The sequence below is a fragment of the Bactrocera neohumeralis genome, unplaced genomic scaffold, assembly GCF_024586455.1.
Source record: "Bactrocera neohumeralis isolate Rockhampton unplaced genomic scaffold, APGP_CSIRO_Bneo_wtdbg2-racon-allhic-juicebox.fasta_v2 ctg165_3, whole genome shotgun sequence".
Taxonomy (NCBI): domain Eukaryota; kingdom Metazoa; phylum Arthropoda; class Insecta; order Diptera; family Tephritidae; genus Bactrocera; species Bactrocera neohumeralis.
Window position 1 is genome coordinate 509,303 of NW_026089795.1, and position 22,148 is coordinate 531,450.

General features: G+C 36.9%; 1 protein-coding gene across 2 annotated transcripts in view; it reads left to right on the forward strand.

Annotated features, from left to right (window-relative positions):
* The window catches only part of LOC126766544 (dopamine receptor 1), a 227,081-nt gene that overhangs the window by 84,164 nt on the left and 120,769 nt on the right, over positions 1–22,148 (forward strand). The gene's annotated exons all lie outside the window — the stretch shown is intronic.

Here is a 22,148-nt window from a genome sequence, read left to right on the forward strand (position 1 = left end):
AGTTGCAACTGTTGTTGTTTGTATGTATGTATGAGTATATGTGTATGTCGGTAGGGCACAGAGTGGCAATAACAGGGCAATGTATTATTGGATCAAGTGGAAATGTGGTACAGAGAACCTTCGAAGGCAGGCGCTGTAACACAAATAAAAGCAAGCACATACTAATACAGTAGTCCGGAAGCACACATACACGTATACATACACATACACGTATAGCACTTTAATACAGCGGAAAATTGATTGAATAATTGACAGTAGAGCCCACACCATTAAACCTCCAGCACACTTCCTAGGCACATAAAATGTGGTATGTGTACAATAACAACAACAGCAGCATGCAACATGATGACGCGAATGGTGACACTGAACTGATGCTGAAAATCGTGGTGATGAAGAGAGTGCGGGACAGAGCACCAGCGGGCATTCATGTATGACAATCCTATCCTATTTTTGGCTTTCGGTTATTGATTTTTCAAATGTGCCGGTGTGTAGGGCGGGGCGCGGGCAGGTTGTTGCAGCAAAGCAATCTAGTCAAACTATAAATAAACAAGCGTGACTATGTTCGTAAACAACAATATGCCTCAAAGACTCAAGTGTTGTATGCACGGTTGTATAGTCGAAGGTGCAGCTGGGTGCAATTGGTAAAGGTTCAACCACTTCACATTGTCCCTCCTATAGCTATGGCGCACCTTCGACACTCTGAGCGATTCTTTTATGCATAAAATGACTAAAATGCTTTACCATACAAATACAGCAAGAGATTGTAAGAAATTTTGTATGAGTTAGGATTCGGATGGCAATCAATGATTGCACATGTTGCCTGACAATATTAAAAATCCCGATTTAAGCCTCACTAATTTTATGGATTACGAGTATATCTAATAATGTGACGACGTATATAAGAGAGGGTTGAGAGGGTTGCAATCGTGACTTTTATCAGTAGGGTCCTAAGTTTAAGTCGTAAGTCGGACTCTTAAGTTAGGGTTAATTGTATACCACTTTTACAACCAGTTTCACTCACGGTACGGCAACAGCTGAGAATAATAATTCATTAAGGAATATTGAATATCTGAAATATATGAAGTTAAACTCAAGTTATACTAAGCGGAAATAAACTAACCGGAAAGTATGAAAAGTGTCGATCTGGAGGACAAATATTTACACATATGTATGACATATGGGAGATAGGTGGACAGTGCCATAGCAGTTTGTTCTCCGTTTTTGGGAATAGACCACACTTAAGTGACAAAGTCTTACCAAACTTTCGACGATAACACGTAGATTTACAGTAATATTCTCTATTTTTGATATCAAACTAGACTGGAAAAAACCTAAACTTAAACCTCACTTGAAAATCTTAAAAAATCTAAGCAATTTAATTTTTATTAAGGAACAGACATACTTCGCAACAACGTTTGCAATTCGTGTAAATTCATTACCAAAATAATCATTCAATATAATCGCTCAGTAGAGTAGGTAATTCGAGCCTTAACGAATAGTGAGCATCCGCAGAATACCGTACGAAGTTGTAATTGCTGCCGTAGAACCAGTGGCGTAGCAACAACTTCGGGCGCCCGGGGTCAAGGATGTTCTGCCGCCCCCCTTTATCTACCTACCTACAAGTTTCATTAGGTGGTTCGAACAACGAATTTTTACAAAATATCTTCGATATTAAATACATAAAATTTAGGAACTAGAAGCCACGCAAATTCTGAAGTTCCAAAACTCTCACAATACGGTTTTTGAGGAAATTGTTAGTAAATTTACAAGACATCTTAATAAAAGCCATAAAAAACCCATTTTCGCCCTATATCTTGTACACTTTTGACACAATTTGCAGGAATTTCTGCCCGAATTGGAGTTTTAAAAAACAGCGAAGATCGTATTACTGCCCCCAAGACGTTGCGCCCGGGGCGACGGCCCCCTTCGCCCCTCCCTAGCTACGCCAATTCGTAGAACTGTGTTTCGATTAAAACCCAAATAAGTCCATCTGCATCGCGCGCAATAATTGGAACTATATCCTATCTTTTAATGGGAGGTGTTGCAAAAGGGTCTTGGTTTGTGGACTTATAAAATTCAACTCATACAAGAATTGAAGGCAAACAGCCAACACCGTCGCGTGTTTGGTAAATGGACCCAAAATGAGGCGGTCACAGATACTGATTTTCACAAAAAACAGTTTGAATGAATTCCATAATTGAATATTAAATGATTAAATATTGTACTGTCTGCAGCTAAGATATAATAGTATTATTAATTTGTATATGTAATTTCGCCAGTGTTTTTTTTACGATGTTATACTTTTGCGAAATATTTTAAGCCGTTAGTGTTCACCAGCCAACTCATTAGTTGCAAACAAATACTGCACTCAATCGATTAATTATACTGCACTCACGTGCTAAAATACCTAATCACTTATACATTAGGTGTTTGAGCACAAAATTAATCCCACTCTATCATCTGATATGAGCCGCATTTATAAAAACTAAGTGTCTGCGATTTGCAGCCGCTGCACGCTAGCCAAAACAAACGATTTTCGGCTAAATTATGGCGATTGTATTGTGTTTAGTGTTCATACAAATAATCTCTACACACACGCCAACAAGAAAGTACATTACTAGTTGGGAAATATAAGCAGAGCCTTGCACAATCTCCTCCGAGAATCAAGCAAATATGTTGGTAAAAGTGTTTAACTGTTCTGTAGTATTCACAGATGTTTTTGTGTTAAGCCCAAAATCGAAAACTAAGCGCTGCCGTCGCTTTTAACTCGAACAGCTAAGAAAGTGCTAAGCGACTGTATTTTGACCCATCGACAGAGATACACACAACATGTATGACCTATGTAACTAACTTGAACCATTCTCATAAGCCAATGTAAAATTAGATGTTGTTGCAATTATACTTTGTGTCTACAAAATTCACCTTGATACTTATCTTGGACCTCTGAGAGTTTGCAACATGACTATGTGGCGTCCGTTTTTCCCCCACTACATTGTACAATCACACTTGTAAACACATTTTGCAAAGTCAGACAAAACATTGAGTACATGTTAACCCAGCATACGGTTAAGTTAGGTTAGTCTGGTATGTTCGTGAGGGACGCTTAGACCAGGTTTAGTTCTAAGCGATGCCAGATGGAATGCTGTGACCTAGATCATGATAATTAGTCATATTTCGGGATGTTAGCGCTTAACGCGAATTTTAATTTCTGCTGCCTCACTATCGATCCTTCACTATAAGGCACTGATGTCGTGAGGCCGCCTTATGTTTGAAGCATGGCATTGCTAATGCGCGACAGGTGCACAAGGGATGCTTCATGGTTTCACTTGCCTTGCTTCTTGACATTTTCTGTAGTCATCTCAATCTGTCAGCTCATTCTGCAGGCATGTTCCGTCCCAGCCTTTTCCATAAGGAGTGAACAGGAACTTTGTCTATTATTGATCTACCGCTTTGCACATGACTTATGCAGTTTTGTATCTCAGTAGATCATGCAGAATGCTTTAACCTTGCTTATCATTCTCTTGTCCAGATTGTCGTAACCATAATACATGGGTTTAGGTATGTCGGCCACATTATTGGATGATATCCGCTCTACTCCTTCGATCCCTTTGCCACCTGCCACCTGAAGTCATTTGTTCCTGGCGACACTCTACACTGCTGCCCTGCTTCCCATCATAAAATAAAAATTATAACATTTTTATTTAAGCATTTTTCTAGAAGATTTTCATCATTACATCTATGCTAAATCCCAAATCTCTTAGTATACGATTATCTTTCTGAAGTACATAGAGTGTATTCGATTCAATTTCAATTTTTAAGATTACTGAAATTCTTCAACAAAGAAGTCCCATTATATTTTGTGTGCCGAATTAAATTTCTGGTGTCAAAACGTTCAGAATGTTGGACAAGGCCCTCGGTAATAATTGTTTGAGGCGAGAAAGTGTCTTTGATTGATACAAATTATTCAAAGAGGGTCGAGAAAGAGTTGACGTCGAACCACGTCCAGGACGGACAATAAAATAAAAGAATTGGTGCTTGAGAAACGACGATTAACAGTCACAGATCTTAGCAGCATTGTTGGAGTTTCAGAAAAATCATTGAAAACCATTTGAAAGATCTTTTGGGCCTTAGAAAAGTGAAATATTGGCCGATATATGCGATATTAAGTCAACCGAAAGTTCGAAAATCTTTCTATTAGGAATATGGAGGCTAACGGAAGTATTGATCCAGATTTCAATTAATTCAGTTATTCCTACCGTGTATTTGTTTGATTTGGATCTCATCTAGTTCTACCATGGAAATCAGTATTCGTTAAACGTTGAAAACGCGTAACCTGTGTCCAATTTTATAGTCGTTGTGTAAAGCTGTCATATTTATGTTCTCCGACTTTCTTCTTAAGTCTAATATGATAATAGCATTTAACAAAAGAAATAGTGTAGTCACAGCTACTTCTCAGAGATATGAAATGTTTTTAGTGTTCCAGCTTAAATCGTTTGAAGTACAACATTCAAATCTAGATACTCAAGCCATCTGATGAACGGGCCGATTGGGATCATATTTTAATATAATTTATTCTAACTTTGCTAAAATTACAGATTCATGTATTCGATCCTGCGGCCCGCATTGTTGGGTGATTGTGGTTTTCGAACAATTTTCACAATCGCCATTAGCAGTCTGCACGTGCAACCATCAAAGTTAGGCAAAATAAGCTAAACCGCGCCTACATTTCCCTTAACAACAGTTAGCCGTCTAACATTAACATACACTTCGATAGACATACATACACACGATACTTATATTATATCTGAGTTGTAACGGTGTACACATACAAACTCACCAACAAACATTTATTGTTTCAATTTTCTTTCAATTTCCTTTCGCCTTTTCCTTTGGTAGTATTTTTCCGACTTACCGCACGCACAGTTTAATCCGACTTACAGCGGATTTGTTGCGTATAAATACGAGTTCATATGTATTTATGTATGTGTGGAGAGGTAAATCTGCATGAGCTCGCTGATTCTCGCACACACTTCAAGTGTTGATGTTTGCGCGCAAGTATTATTCTTTCCTCTTATGTTTGGTCTCTTAGTGCCGCGCCGAACTTTGAAGAATATTGCAAATCTCGGGCAATAATCAGGCTGTGTGTATGTTATGTGCTGCGTTTGATGCTGCGCCGGTATCTGGGTAGCTCAGTTGATTCTGGTTCCAATTTGATTGTTTACTTGCCTGGCTTTTGTTTGCTTCATTTCTTGGCTCTTGTACCGGGTAATGATTCAGAGTCTGCGAGACAATCAGCGGTCAGCCGAGCGAACCGTTTACATGATTGTTTTAGACACAAGAAGAGATGAAACACTCTAACCCACTCGAGAAAGTCTATAAAAACTACGCCTAGTTGTATATAATATGAGCATAGAAGTATTCATTTAAGAACTCTTAGCAAATTCAATTATAAACGAAAAAGTTCCTGAAATAATTTGACGCGTTTCTTAAGCTTGAATAATTTGAGAACGCCAAGGAAACACTGTAGTACTTACATCCTGAAATTGATAAAAACTATAATCACTTTAATTGTTTCAAATACCAGAAGGTTCAACAGATAATGATAAATTATTAAATTTTATTAATTTAATTAGTAACAAGGGTGCATACACCATTTAATAAAATATGAACCTAACTGACTGACAGAAAAAAAGCATTTTCAAATATTTAAATACAAATCTTTATGCATGTCATAGTTTAATTAAATTTTCCATATTAGTACTTGCTATACCCCTTTCTGTGGCGGCCTTCAATGCCTTCCCTGAATTTCTCAGTTTTGAACACATAAAAAAGTTGCGAGAAGTCAAAAGTGATATTCCTTATTGATCGTTTGACCCGGAACAAATTTCTGGTAAGTGATGCGTTTTTTGAATATCGGCTCCACAGCTACCTTGTTAAACATCTCTTTTACGAGCTGCACTCGACGTCGTTCTTGCAATTTGATTCAAATGTTTTGGTACGAGTCTAGTATTGAACCCTTCATACCGAAAACAATAAGCAAAATGTGTTGACTCGATTCATATGAAACGTTGGGACCATCTGCTATCTGTCTGTTGGTAACATCACGGTTAACTCAGGTAGATGGACGACTCACATTGGGGCAAGTTTTCGTAGACTTGACGATCTTCACTGAATGCCTTATGCCACTCATAATTCATTGTTACTAGAAGACATTTTTGCACTTTTTTTTAACGATTATGCAGCCGTGATTTCATTGAAAACACAAAATTAAAAAAAAAAAAACGAGTTTGGTTCAACTTTTCACCTTAAGACAGACGGTGTCACGCCAATTTTCATAGCGCCGCCTTTGAAGTCCTTGCATAGAATATAGAATAAGAAACTTAATATTTCTGATATATTTTAGCAGTTTTCAACATAATCGTTTTGTATGAAGTGATCGTATTTATCATCTCATTTCACCCATTTTGATACTTTATAAAAAGATGACTGTGTGTAAATTTTCCAATCACTACTATGATACCCAGTACCAAATTACAGTTTTTTGACATAATATGGAACTTCTAAGTTGTCTATTAACTAAGAGCTGTTTATAAACGTGGCTATAGTCAGATTATGTCCATCTGCAATAAAAACCTCTAGAGGGTGTGAAAGAACGCGTCTTAATTTTTACTTAAGGATTCGTTTGCACACATTTTCGCCCAAGTAAACCGGGTAGAGTTTCTCTAGAGCTTAGCATCCTGAGCGCGCAGAGCTATTTGTGGTCCACTACGGCGATTCCTCATACTTTTGACGCTTGCTTTCCCCAAATTTTGGATCCCACACTCCTTTTTTATTGTCTCGCAGATTTCTTCAGGTGTAATTTCGTCAAGGTCCTTACACACTATTACAACATTATGGGTTTTTGGCTGTATCACCGGCATATCACCCATCGCTCCCTCTAAGATGCTTTGAAACAGTTGGATCCCTGCCTGAATTCTTGCTCAATTAATAGGTCCTCTTTCATCGTTATTGTATGTAGGTCACCTTTGAACTCAACTCTTCAAGACCGTTGTCGCTTTTCATCTTTTGGAGAATTTCAGTATATGACGCACCCTATTTTTATACCCTGAACAGGGTATAATAAGTTTGTCACGATATTTGTAACACCCAGAAAGAAGCCTCGGAGACCCTATAAAGTATATACTATATATAAATGATCAGTATGTTGAGCTGAGTCGATTTAACCATGTCCGTCTGTCTGTCTGTCTGTATATATACGAACTAGTCCCTCAGTTTTTAAGATATCCTTTTGAAATTTTGCAAACGTCATTTTCTCTTGAAGAAGCTGCTCATTTGTCGGAACGGCTGATATCGGACCACTATAACATATAGCTGCCATATAAGCTGAACGATCGGAATCAAGTTCTTGTATGGAAAACTTTCACATTCGACAATGTATCTTCACCAAATTTGGTATAGATTATTTTCTAAAGCATCAATGTAATCTCCGAAGAAATTGTTCAGATAGTTACTAAAAGAAATGCACTTGTGAAGGGCATATTAGCTTCGGTGCAGCCGAAGTTAACGTTTTTTCTTGTTTTGTTATTATAATTGCGGCCGGTTTCGTTTTTATTTTCTTCTGAATAGGTTTCCTCTTTTGCACAACGTGTAACCATTTTTGCCTTCCTATTCGTAGTGTTTTTATATTCTCGCAACAAAGTTGCTAAGGAGAGTATTATAGTTTTGTTCACATAACGGTTGTTTGTAAGTCCTAAAACTAAAAGAGTCAGATATAGGGTTATATGTATATAGTAGAGTTGAAATCCGGATGTCTGTCTGTCCGTCCGTCCGTCTGTCCGTCCGTGCAAGCTGTAACTTGAGTAAAAATTGAGATATCATGATGACTTAGTACGCGTATTTCTTGGCTCCATAAGAAAGTCAAGTTCGAAGATGGGCAAAATCGGCCCAATGCCACGACCACAAAATGGCGAAAACCGAAAACCTATAAAGTGTCATAACTAAGCCATAATTAAAGATAATTAAGTGAAATTTCGCACAAAGGATCGCATTAGGAGGGGCATATTTGGACGTCATTTTTTTTGAAAAGGGGGCGTGGCCCCGCCCCTTTTTTGTACATATCTCGGAAACTACTATAGCTATGTCAACCAAACTCTATAGAGTCGTTTCCTTCAGGCATTTCCATATACAGGTCAAAAATGGAAGAAATCGGATAATAACCACGCCCACCTCCCATATAAAGGTTATGTTGAAAATCACTAAAAGTGCGTTAACCGACTAACAAAAAACGTCAGAAAGACTAAATTTTGCGGAAGAAATTGCAGAAGGAAGCTGCACCCAGGCTTTTTTTTTAAACTGAAAATGGGTGTGGCGTCGCCCACTTATGAACCAAAAACCATATCTCAGGAACTACTAGACCGATTTCAATGAAATTCGGTATATAATATTTTCTTAACACCCTGATGACATGTACGAAATATGGGTGAAATCGGTTTACAACCACGCCTTCTTCCAATATAACGCTATTTTGAATTCCATCTGATGTCTTCTCTGTATAATTTATACATTAGGAACCAATGATAGCGGAATAAAACTTTACATAAATACGGTATTTGAAAAATATGTAAATGACGGATAATGAAATCTCGATTCTTACTTTATCTTGCGAGAGTATAAAATGTTCGGTGACACCCGAACTTAGCCCTTCCTTACTTGTTCTATATTACTTTTATGGCCTTACTGGTTATTTTTTGCGCCTTCTCAATAGCTTTTTTTTGGGTTTTTCATGGGGTAGGTGTCCCGATGCTTCTCGCAGCTGTTTTGGAGTATTCATCTCTTTATAAATATGAGAGACCTGTGTTTCTTTCTCAACCATAATATCTTTCTCCGGTTTCTCGGCTTTAGTATGCAGGCTACTTATACTACTCAGTAGATCGCGCATAGCTATATAAAGCTATTTAGCTAGCTTTGACCAGCCATCATATTTTCCAACTCTTTAACTTAAAATAATAGAAGGTTTCATTATTTGTGATTTATCTTCACCCTTTGTTTGTCTGGTCAGCTGTTTCACCATTAAATGTTGATCCAGCAGCGGTAAATTCCTCATTTCTACCGCTAAGAGGCGTTCCATACCTCAGTGAGAAAATAGTTTGAGTACACCTGTCAATGAGTAGTGTTCAATCGGTGCCGCTAAAGCCCTACTTATACCATTATTTATTATTATGAATGGTTGGCAACGCCTAAACCAAAAGCAAAGCGAAAAGGAGAAAAACAGAGAACAGCTAATTAATCAAAACAAAACGGCAGATTCAAAATAAATGTACGTCTGATTCGCTGTTAGTAGGGGAAATGGTAAAATTGTGACTAAAATTTGCAAATTTGCCACGAAAAGGCAAAAAAATTGTACTTATATATTTCTTTAGGTTTAGTATCCACTTGAATCGTCCGGATTTACGGCAAGTCGATAGTGTGCTCTCACTGCGAATAATCAAAGAGCGCAGAAAACACTTCACTCAAACACTTTTTATGCATTCAACACTATCTATGCATTTGTTCTATATATTTATATTTAAGTAGCTGATATCAGGGCATGAAATGCAAATTGATTGGTCGAATCTGTTTATATGGTTGATTCTCGAATAAATCGAATTTTTTGTTCTTAAGGGGGTATTCTGGTCTAGAAGCATGAATTTCCGGTAATTTTTAAAGTGTCGTAAAAAAAATTCAATTAATATTTTTACTATATATTTTTTTATTAGTTATTTAATAATTTTAGAAGAGTACAGAAAAAAATTAAAAACAAAAAAAGTAAAAAATTTCAAAAATTATAAGCTGACAAAGTGGGGGGTCTCTAAAAATTTCCGCGTGACCATACCCATGATTTCAACCCTCCTTGTTATCTGAAACCAAAAAAAATAATATTATTAATCTAGAATAATGTCGCAATGGCCGGAATTACGGAAAAGTGGAAAAATATTTTTTTCAGAAAACGTCGACTGCCTTAAAAAACAAGTTTTTTTGGATCACTTTTTCTGAGTATTTCGAATTTTTTAAAAATAATAAAAATAAAAATTTGGGGATGGGGCTTGTTCCAGCCAGAAGACTCTGTAAAAATTTCAAGTAAATCGGTCCAGTAGAACCTGAGAAATCGTTCCGAAAAAGTAAGTTTTGAGAAATACGCGTTTAAAATTTCGCGTAAAGTCTTTTGTTCGATTAGTTCCGGCCGAACCAGTTTGGATGCCGGGTCAGAAAAATGCTTATATCTCCGAAAATAATTTGAATTTTGAAAAATCCTCTTGTACACATATTTTTGAATAGTTAAGCTTTGAAAATATAAAAAAAATTTCGATTTTTTTAAATTTCTAGACCAGAATACCCCCTTAATAACTTTTTTATTATTTTGCATTAAGCAAAGATACATAAAACTTTGAAAAGAAGTTTATCAAATTTAAAACTTGCCGCTTTACAAAAAACGTATGGTCTTTAAAAAGTTATTCGCAGCTAAAGTTATATAACAAATGTACTGAGCTTTCATACAAATGATATCTGCAGTCTATGTTGCTCATAAGACATGGTGTACTCGAACTGTGTAGCAGGAAATTTTGTCTTGGAATATAACTTTATTAAAGTTATAGATTTATATACTTTGGAGATAACAAATGTATTACAAAATATAAAAACATACATACAGAAAATTTGGAAACGGAAAAATGATTTAGGCATAAAGCGTTTGTTTACGTTAAATCCTTAAATTTTAGGACAAAACTGGGCACCCTAATATGTATGTACATTTATTACGAGAAATATTATTATAATATATCAGTGGCGCATATGAAAACATACATATGTACATGCATAGATAATCAGTAGAAAATAAAATAACCGATAGCTATTTACATGCATAATCGCTAGATAGCTAGTTATGCTTGTATTATAACGGTAAGCACATAAAACCACGCCTACTTGTGTACACTTATCCATTTGTACCCATGCTTTCTACTAGCAATGCGCACTATTCATACATATGTTTGGTCAAAATTTATGCTAACGAAATGCTGTCGGCTATTTGTTTGCCAAACGAACCAAATTCTATGCAAATCCCAACTCGTTCAATATTTTATAAATTCCGTTAGACATTGCTGGCGTTTCAGCGTTGTTTGGCCAATAAAAACAGTTTCGTTTCGAATGCGCATATGTTGGCATTCGCAAATTACGCCAGCAACAACAAAATTCGTCAAATACGAACAGACTCAAATAGTACAGTTATTTAAGTAATTCTGTATCAACTGACAACGCATTCCAATGAACATATATAATAAATAATCAAACTATAATTGCCAACATTGCTGAACTGAATTATTATTTGTTTGCCTTAACCTAAATACCGTTAATTTTTCATCAAAATTTTGATTTGTTTACAAAATGTATGTAAAAATTTTGCAATATTTTTGCTTGCAGCATTGAATTCGGAAAAATGTATGTTCAGTACTAGCTTCATTTAGTCATTTTTGATTTTCCTATAACCATATTATAACCGGAGTTTGTGTCAATATTTTTCAATTTCTCCAGAAATCTTTTTGCTTTAAAGTCGTCTATAATTTTTTAAATATTTTCCTGTCAAATAGATTAATTTTTGCTTAAAGCCGATTAAATTATCTAACTAAGATGTAATGTAAATATTAAATAATTTTAACTAGATAGAGTCTGCCTGCACGCAAGATATACTGACGATGGGTCAATGAAACTTTCTTTCAGTGCCTGATAGTCCTTATTGAAAAGGGGAAAAGTTGTTTTGAATAAACGAAAGTTTCTTACTAAATCTGTTCTTTACTAATGAAAAGCACTGAAATTCTCTTTAAGACACTGTTTCTCATACTTCCTTCCTTCTAAAGCTTTGGATTAAGTATTGTTTAAGAACTTTAACATTTTTTAAGTCCATAGTAATCTTAGTGTACAAATATGTTGTTGCTGTTGCAATGGTAGCATGCGCAAGTAATTTTAAAAATTTTACCATTTAACTCGCCAAGATTTTTAATTTCAAAATTTTATCGTAAAAATATAAAAATGTATTTATTCAAAGATCGGATATGCCTGGTAGATATTATCACCAGCACCATCATAGACCTCAACCCAGTATTCGTATTAATTGGTACCACATAATACAAATAACTTCATACCCCTATAATTGGTCTGTTGGACGTAATGAATTGTAAGTGCAAATTATTTTGTTTTATACATTTCTTCATCACCACATAGTCGAGCATGCTTAAGTGCGGAGTCGAAGCAAAGTATCAACAACAATCGTTCAAAGTATCAATAACTTTCTTTATTCGCGACAACGAATCATAAAATAGTTGAAAAACTCAACTGACATCTCAAATTTTTGATGACATGAGTCAGCTCAGCTCATTGTCGCCACGGAAGGCTATTTCCTTTACATGCTTTCTTATTGAACTGTGACACCATAAAATATTCGAAAAGATAATTAACCTCTTTTTAGTGGTGTTGAAACTGGATCACCTAAACCATCCTGACGATGGTCGTACCTGTGGTTCTGTGGAATCAACTAACGGTTGTTTTGGTGTCTTGTAAGTTTTCGTCGTCGTTTTAAATAAATGATTTGAACGCATTAGCTGCCAGTTTACTTGCGGAAATTTGTGTTTGCAAAGTAACTGTTCCAGCAATACATCACTAAGTGTGCAAAAACACCTTTCTCCATTGCATTAATTCTTCAATGAGAAGAAATACTTCCTCTGGGTGTATGTGGTCTACAGAGAAGCAAAATATAATATTGCAATTACGGGGACCAGACCTGTTCTCGTAGAAACAAACTAGACGGACAAATTATAAGGATAGTTTATTTATTTTTAAAAAGTTACGTATGAAAACGTATATTTATACCAACAAATGTTGTTTTAACAAGATAATTCGAAAATCTTACGTTCAAAGACATCACATAAGCTTTCATATAAGGTCACAACTTCGGTTGTTCTCCAATAAAGCGTGCCAGTGTTCCGGCTAGCTCTACCTTAAAACCTAAGTATTACGAAATGCTGACGCTTGTTAGGTACATACAAGTAGTAATATTTATACTCTTCCATCATGTTGCTATAGAGTAAAATAGTTTTATTCACCCAACGGCTGTTTGTGTCACTTAAACCTAATCGATATAGGTAAGGAGTTATGTATTTATAAATGATCTGGATACACAGACGAGTTGTATTGGGAGAGACTGTCGGTCTTTTCGCCCGTGCAAGCTGTAACTTGAGTAAAAATTAAGATTTCGTAATGAAACTTGGTAAAAGCTTTTGGAATAAAATAGATAGAAACATCTATACTCAGTTAATGTTTGTTTCAAGAATGATTTATTAAAAATCTGATATCAACTCGAATGTAGTAATACAGTTAATAAACATATACCCTGAATGCAAGCTCATGTAAAGGAAGTTGTCTAAGAGTTATTCGAACTTCTCATTCAATGGGTGGATACTTATGTATTTTACTGAGCACGGCATGCCATATCTATTTCGCTGAAAGGGCAATACTCTGACGTAACTATACTAATTTAAACCAGTTTTCGAGTAATACCACAAGTGCTCCAACTCTGTCAGTTGGCGCTGATCGGTCGTTTGCAGCCAGAGATAGTATCTCTCTATCCTTTATTATTTTCGAAACTGCTCTTTAAAAACGCATTTGACTTTTGAAAGAAAACTTACATCTTCCGCAGACATTTTTGTTGCTAGTACAGTGGTCGTCTGACCTAGACCTTAGTAGAACTCTTGGCCGGACCTCGATTATAATTCATTTTTAAACGCATATATATCATACCTTATTTTTTTGTCTTATATCAGAAACACATATTTGGATATTGTATCTGCTCTAACAAATACTACAAAACTCATTTGAACATCGCGTTTAGAAACCAAGAAGGAATTAAATTTTCCTAGAAAATATGAAATGCCATTTGCACCTACACTCCTTAAAGTATACTCTTAAAATGTTGAAAGGGCTTTTTTAAGAAATGTTTCACCCTGAAAGCGTGATAATACAAGTTTTAGCCTAAAAAGATGTGAGATAAAATGTCTATTAGCTTAAATTTGTCCCTTTTTCTGGGCAGGTGATCATGTTTTTTGCGCCAGGACAATTTTCTTTTACAACCTTTCCAATTAATACACACCTTATTTCGTATTACAGAATTTCACGCGATTCTACCCTACTCTGTCACACAGCGCATTTGATTTATTTGCATGGCAATTCTCTTTCACACTCACTTTCCCCATCGCTCTTGCTAGAACCTTCTCACTTAGTCGGCGCTTAAGCGTCCCGTCGGCATTTTCTAAAATTACAAACACGCTGAAGGTAAAAGCGTACTGAAGAAACTGTAGACTGATAAATGCCAGCACCACTCCGAGAGGCGTGAGAACTCTGGCCTATATTAGCACTTTAAGCGAACCCGAGCGAATAGGACTTTCACATGCTTTTTGTTGTATCTGCAACAGATACACTAGCAAAAGAGCCGACGCTAGGTTATTGCCTTTGTCTTTTTCTTTTGATATTTTTTTCGTGTTGTTTGCGTAATTTTCTCACTCTTCACTTGGTCCTATTTTAATTGCATTCAATTTGCGTCGCTTGAAATTTTAAATTATTTCCTACAATTAAATTAAAGAGCCCACTGCGCTTACAATGGGGGCGCAAGTATGCGCGTGATGAGCCGAAGAAAAGAAAAATTATTTACAGCAATTTGCACGAGACAGATTTTTATTACACCAATTTAAGCAGATTTAACAAATTGTGAAGGTGTTTTTGGAAAAGGGTGTGCAAAATATTGTTGCTTTCTCTAAACATTGGGAAAGGTTGCTGAGAAAATGACATTAGGAAATGGCAGATTTCTTATTTAGATGCAAAAGATATTCTTAGAATTTCAGAAAATTATCTCACAGCAAATAATAAAATAGAATAAATTTATTAAATAGTTTTGAATTCATAAGTGTAAATGGTATAAAAAAGCAAACAATTTTTATGAATAATTTTCGTACCTTAACTACTTGTAGATTAGGTTAAGTTATGTTAGGCACTTAAAGCCATTCTTTATATAGCACTCATGGCATTACGAATTCCTCTTTCACTTCGACTGCATCCCTGGTAACTTAGAACACTACGGGGCGGAAACTACTTAAAGCGGCATCTCTTCCGCGCACTTTCGAAGGATATATGGATGGAGCGGAGGCGTAGTGAGTATTATCGCAGAATGATAGAAGCTCAAGGATAAGGTTAGAAGGGAAATCTTCTGCCGGGAGCCCTCAATCAATCTTTCAGCTCGCTGACAGTGAGCTCACAGCTAGTCAAGAAGTATACGTCATCACTAGCTGTAGCATCAAGCTACTTTCATATTCTACTTTTGTATGCCTGACCACAGCGGAATCATAGGAAACTGTAAGAAAGAGCATCTTATCTTAAAAAATCCTACCAGGATGGGAACGAGGAGGTTTTCTCTGTCTTCGTGCACGTGGGCAGGGGATCTATGGAGTCCATAGTATAGACCTAGCGCAAGCTCAAGCGTTGGTGAGCAACCCGCAAAAGCCCTATGGTCCATAGTGGAACATAGGAACCTAAAAGATCAATGGAACTACTATCACTTAACAAGGTTCACATGGCTACAATGATAGGTGTCCTAACTGCACACTGTTCCATTGGCACTCACGCGTTGGGCGCAACTTGTTACATTTTCAGGGAGGACAATTTTTCTCCAGTGTCTAGTTTTGGCCAGTATTCAGCAGGTCATACCTTCTACGCCCGGCAAATTGACTGGAATTGATAGTAGCCGAGCTATAGGTGCTCGGTCAATATGCGATGGCCTTTTTGATCTATACCTATGTGTTCTGGGTATCACAACTGGCAGTCAATTCTAGCTACCTGTGAGACATTTATGTAGGGGTGGATTCGTATTTATTATAAGAAAAGTGTTTATTTTACAGAATGTGTTCTTATTTTATTTTACAAAAAGTTCTTAAAAATTTTTTAGTTTTAGTTTCAACTGGCACCGTGCTCGTCCGCGTGTCGACTGACTGTCGTTTTCAAAGGCTTCGTTACTCGTTCCTTCGTCGCTACTCGTTGTCTGTTGCAGGCAGTGTTGCATGTTACTGTTCATACGTTCGCCCACTTCTAGTCTGTCTTTTATTCGTTCCCACATTCATATGTAGTCTGACATTATTTTCGGCACAATTTTACAAAGGGTATTTTGAATTTGACAAGATTTGTGATCACGAAATCGAAACTTCCCAGATTTCTACCGGGTCAGCTCGGTTGCAATCCTCTAATTATTTTGGCGAATGTTTCATGCCGCTTCAAAAACACCAGATATCTAGGCTGTTGAGCTGTGGTCTTTTTTAAGCTTTACTGATTACAGATAAAAAATATTTAATACATAATATTTATTTATTTTCACTGTCACGCTACATCAGTAGCAAATCTTTAAGAACATCCTCTTCCTTTTATTTCACAAGTGATCTACACAGGGTGACGATGACGTCCATTTTTACATTAGTTAATTGAATTATACACCAATATAAAATAAGAAAAACAGCAAAGCAAATATAGAAGTCAGCATAACATAACTTCATTAAAAGGATTTGCTTAAAAATACTAGAAATCGCTTCAATAGGAAATACTTGGGTATGGTGCACCAGTCACCTTGTCATAAAAAGTTGCTCATACGCCCCGCCGTTTACACATATTTCAAAAATATTATTAAATCAGTGCGTCAGGCTGACTTATGAAATTTACATCGTAGTTTTTTTTTCAATAGTCTTTTATGATTCCATTTCCTTTACCACTAACTTATGTCAGCATTTGCAGCTGTCCATTGGGACATATGTATACCACATAAAAACTCGGAAAACTAGTATACATCTTTTCCAGCTGTACATACATACATATACATATACTTGTATGTAAATGCTAAGACAGCCAAAATTATGAAACTTTACAAAAAGACTACAAACTCACTCTACAAAATACATATGCATACATACAGATTGCTGTTGTAGTGGGCGAGTTCGAAGAGTGTGTGTGAGGAGGCCAGCTGAGCCACAACAAATATGCAATTGCGGAGTGCAAGAATGCATTGACAATGTGGAATATGCACACATGGGACCATCAGCAATTCAAAAGCACTTTTGCCTTGCCGAAGTGTGTACTGCATACTTTGGCCCAACAGTAATGACCCTACAATGAATAAGAGAAATGTGTTTATAAATATTTTTACAGAAATATGTGTGTGTTAATGCTTATGTGGAGTATTCTAAGTGAGTTCGTTCGTTCGTTTGTTTATTGTCGCGCGTCAATTTGATGACACTTGAAAGCACGATTTTGCCAAAAAACATGTGTCGTAACATTCCGTTCATTCTGGCTTGTTTCTTTTGTTATACTTTGGCCACTTGTACCACTTCTGCCGCTGCTGGTGCAAATTTATGCAAGCCGCCACGAAGTCATTGTCAATTTACATACACACCATGTTCGAATTGACAAATGTTGCTCGCATGTGAGCACAAGGAAGCGCTAAACAAGAGAAAGACAAACTTTTTAAAGGCGCTACAGCTGGAAATCTGCATGAGGAAGTTGGCGTTTACGCCTGTAAGCAAGTAATTTGTTGTGCCCTGCAAGAAAAATTTAGCTGATACATAATTCCATACTGAAATAGAATCCAAATAAGCGCAAGTTATATTAGAAATAATATCTGATTCAAATATGTACATATATCGTAAAAGAGTCGTCGCTCAAACAAGTAAACCTTGATACAATCCACAAATTGGCTTAATATTACCTATTTAATATACATGATTTCGAACAATAATCTGTGCCAAATTGAATTGAGGTGAAATAAAAAAGTTTTCCATTTAAGAATTCAATTTTGGTCATTCACTTGGTTTGGCAGCTACATGCTATAGTGAGAAACTCTTGGGAAGAAAAAGACGTGTGCAAATATATTGATAGACGGACAAACAGAGACCCGTTACGCTGATCATGTATAGTATATATATAAACTGAACTACTATTTTCATGCCGTGCTTAGGTGGAAACCAATTTGAATTAAAAATATACTCAATTCAGGTTTTTAAACTCAAAGTTGCTCAGTATTTACATACTGGCATAAAATATTGCCCGATTTCGACCGAATAAAGAGAAAAATAAAGAATAAGTATATCCTTATCATCTGCGTGGAATAAATGCGGTTGCAAGACAATTACTTAGGAGTTGCTCTGGAGGCTGCAGTCGACACTTGAAGCAGATAGGCAGACTAAAAGCCGTTCATATGTGACATCCTAATCAAATAATGGACTGCGGTATCAGAATTAAGAGTGATCGGTTCATAATCTAAATCCAGTACCGAAATTTCTAAATAAATTGGTTTATTGCTATAAGCTTCCATTACTACTCAATAATACTGAGCAAAAACCCAACAGGCATGTATTTCAGTAAATGTAAATTCTGAAAGATTAAAATGAGTTTCTCAAGGTAATTTCTTATCCATTATCACACATGGTTTACTGTACCTGCAAGGCATTTTCTGACGCACACCCACACCAAAGCAGTCAATTTATTTAAGTATGTGTCTCATTATTGTCAGCATTCGCACTTCAATGTCAAAGTTACTCGTAAATTTAATCTAAAAGTATGCTCCTTTGGAGATGTGCGTCTTCCGCGGCGAATTTACACTCCCATGCACTTAAATGGGGCATATGTATGCATACACACACACATACATGCGCAAATCTTTCTAATGAAATTGTCAATTTGTCGCGCTTTGTTAGTTAAATTTTTAAACTGACATAGAGGCGGAGATATAACAACAATAAAATGGATTAACTTTGAGCGCAGCGGTGACTTTTCGAAATTGTGAATTTAGAATATTTATTAAGAAAATAAAACGGAAGTGTGTATGCGAAACATATGTATATATATATCCACTTATTCAAATTGTAGCCTACAAAATAAACTGGCATATTGCTAATATTGACATAGAGACATACAAAAGGAAGTAATTTTGTTTTATTTAATAACAATAAAAGCGCGCAAATACTTATCCTTTAGAATTAAAGTTAAACTCGGTCCTTAATATTGCCTTCACTTCCAGAGAAAAGAAGGGATTTTTTTGAAAATGAAATACAAATTTTGAATGAAAAAAAACTAATTAACAACTTTACCACCTTCTTGGCAATTTGTGGGTACCTTGCCGATATAAATGTTAATTTTTTTGCAGCAAACCCACCAGACACCCAATTTTTGACTTCTGCGTAGGAATCGAAGTGCTGTTCAGCCAATGCGATTCTTATAGATGAAAATAAATGGTATTCGAAAGTCTGGTTTCAGTAGTAGGTCCCAGCCAAGTACTTTGATTATAATCTGAACCGATTCTGCTTTGCGTGCAGGTGCATTGTCGTGTATGAAAATTACTTTGATTACAGTGCTTGGTTCAAATTGATCATTTGTTGTCTGTAGCGATTAGTATTAATAGTTTCACCAGGTTTTAGAAGCTAATGCTACAAGGTACGTTCCAAAGTAAACAGGACTAAAAAAAAACAAAACAAATGGTTTTTTTCGGCACAACCAATTCATTTTATTCAAAATAGTCTACTTCTGCTTCAATACAGCTTTTTGCACCGTCCAAAAGCATGTCGAACGAGTGTTTTAGCTCGTTGGCCGGTATGGCCGCCAGTATGCCGGTGTAAGCCTTTTAAATGGCCACTACGTCTGCATAACGCTTTTCATGGGCAAATGCATTTTTCCGAAAAGGAAGAAGTCGCACGGTGCCATATCAGGTGGATAATGATTAAAATGTAATTTTTGGTCAAATAATCGGTCACAAGCGTCGATCGATGAGACGGCGCATTATCGTGCACCAAACGCTTCAAAACTCCAAGGTGGAATACCGCATTAACGTTTTGGCCGGGTGAAACAAATTCTTTGTTGACAATACCCTTGGAATCATAAAAACAAATCATCATTGTCTTCACATTTGACTTCTCCATGCGCGATTTTTTGGGTTTCGGCTCGTCCAGTGCTTTCCATTCAGCACTCTCGCGTTTCGTTTCGGGTTCATATTGGAAACGCCACGCTTCGTCAGCAGTCACAATATTGTAAAGGAAGTTTTTGCCCTTTTTGACCTCTTTAATGATGTCCTTCGAATGTTGGATTCTGAGCAATTTTTGGTCGTCAGTTAATTTGTGCGAAACAAGCCGAAGCTAATGATAAACCACACCTTTTCGATCAATTTTTGGAGTCAATGTTGATGGTTGCCACGGAATAATCATAATTTTCTTAATATAAATTCATTTTTCATCGGCAGAGACAATTCGATGCAAAACTGATTTTCTTTCGTGTCTTTGAAGCAAAATTTTACGAGTGTTTTTTCGTGTTTTCATTTGTTTTTCATTCAATTCATTCCATTTTTCGTACGATCTGAAAATGTTTGTTGTGCAACTTTTTGTATCATCTTCATGCAATTTTCACGTCTTCACTTCACATATCAAAATCATTTCCTTTGTAACGTTGAAACCTTCTCTTATATGCTGATTCTGATGGAATGGATTTTCACTATATGCCTCGACAAGCATTAAATGCGACTCTGTAGCACTTTTCTTCAAATGTAAAAAATTAAGGATCGTTCTTAACAAATTTTCCCCACTAAAATATTTGTATCTTAACGTTAATACCGGTATGCCTGGTATATACTGACGGGTTCAAACTGGATAATCGAGTGGGAGGTAAAATCTTTTTAGCAAAATTAGATACCTGTGAACTTGACAAGCTGGCCGACAGGGGTAATGCTCGAAAATTCTACGAAAAGAAAGGTGGCTAACCGATCTAGCGACCGATGCCCAGAGCATACTAAAATTATGGATGGAACACTTCTCCAGCCTCCTTAATGCCACTGAAAGTTCAACGCTAGGGGAAGGCGAACCCGATTCCCCAATCGATGACGTTGGGACAGACGTTCCATTGCCCGACAAAGCGGCGGGGGCCGATGGATTGCCGACCGACCTATTCCAACACGGCGGCGAAGAACTGAAAAGGGCATGCATCAGCTTCTTTGTAAAATATGGGCGGACGAAAGCATGCCCAACGATTGGAATTTAAGTGTGCTCTGCCCAATCCACAAAAAAGGAGACCCCACAATCTGCGCCAGCTGCCGTGGGATAAGCCTACTCAACATCGGGTATAAGGTTCTATCGAGCGTATTGTGTGAAATATTAAAGCATACCGTCAACAAACTGATTGGACTTTATCAGTGTGGCTTTAGACCTTGTAAATCACTAACCGACCAGATATTCTCCATGCGCCAAATTTTGGAAAAGACCCGTGAAAGGAGAATCGACACACATCACCTCTTCGTCGATTTCTAAGCTGCTTTCGACAGCACGAAAATGAGCTGCCTTTATGCCGCGATGTCTGAATTTGGTGTCGCCGCAAAACTAATACGGCTGTGTAAACTGACGTTGAGCAGCACCAAAAGCTCCGTCAGGATCGAGAACGACCTCTCCGAGACTTTCGATACCAAAAAAGGTTTCAGACAAGGCGACTCCATGTCGTACGACTTCTTCAATCTACTGATGGCGAAAATAATTCGAGCTGCAGAACTTAATCGAGCAGGTACAATCTTGTATAAAAATGTAAAACTGCTGCGGCATGCCGATGATATTGATATCATCGGCCTCAATACCCGCGCCGTTAGTTCGCCTTTCTCCAAACTGGACAAGGAAGCAACGCAAATGAGTCTGACAGTGAACTCGGGCAAGACGAAATACATCCTGTCAAACAGTCGCCGCACTTGCGACTTGGCTCTCACGTCACTGTTAACAGTCACAACTTTGAAGACGTAGATAATATCGTCTATCTTGAAACCAGCATAAGCACCGACAACAATGTCAGCCTAGAAAGCAAGCGCACGATAACTCTTGTGCAACTTCGGACGAACAAAAACCAAACTCTATAAGTCACTCATTATTCCCATCCTGCTATATGAGGCTTGGACGATGACAACAACTGATGAGTCGACGTTGCGAGTTTTCGAGAGAAAGGTTCTGCGAAAGATTTATGGTCCTTTGCGCTTTGGCCACGGCGAATATTGCATTCGATGGAACGATGAACTGTAT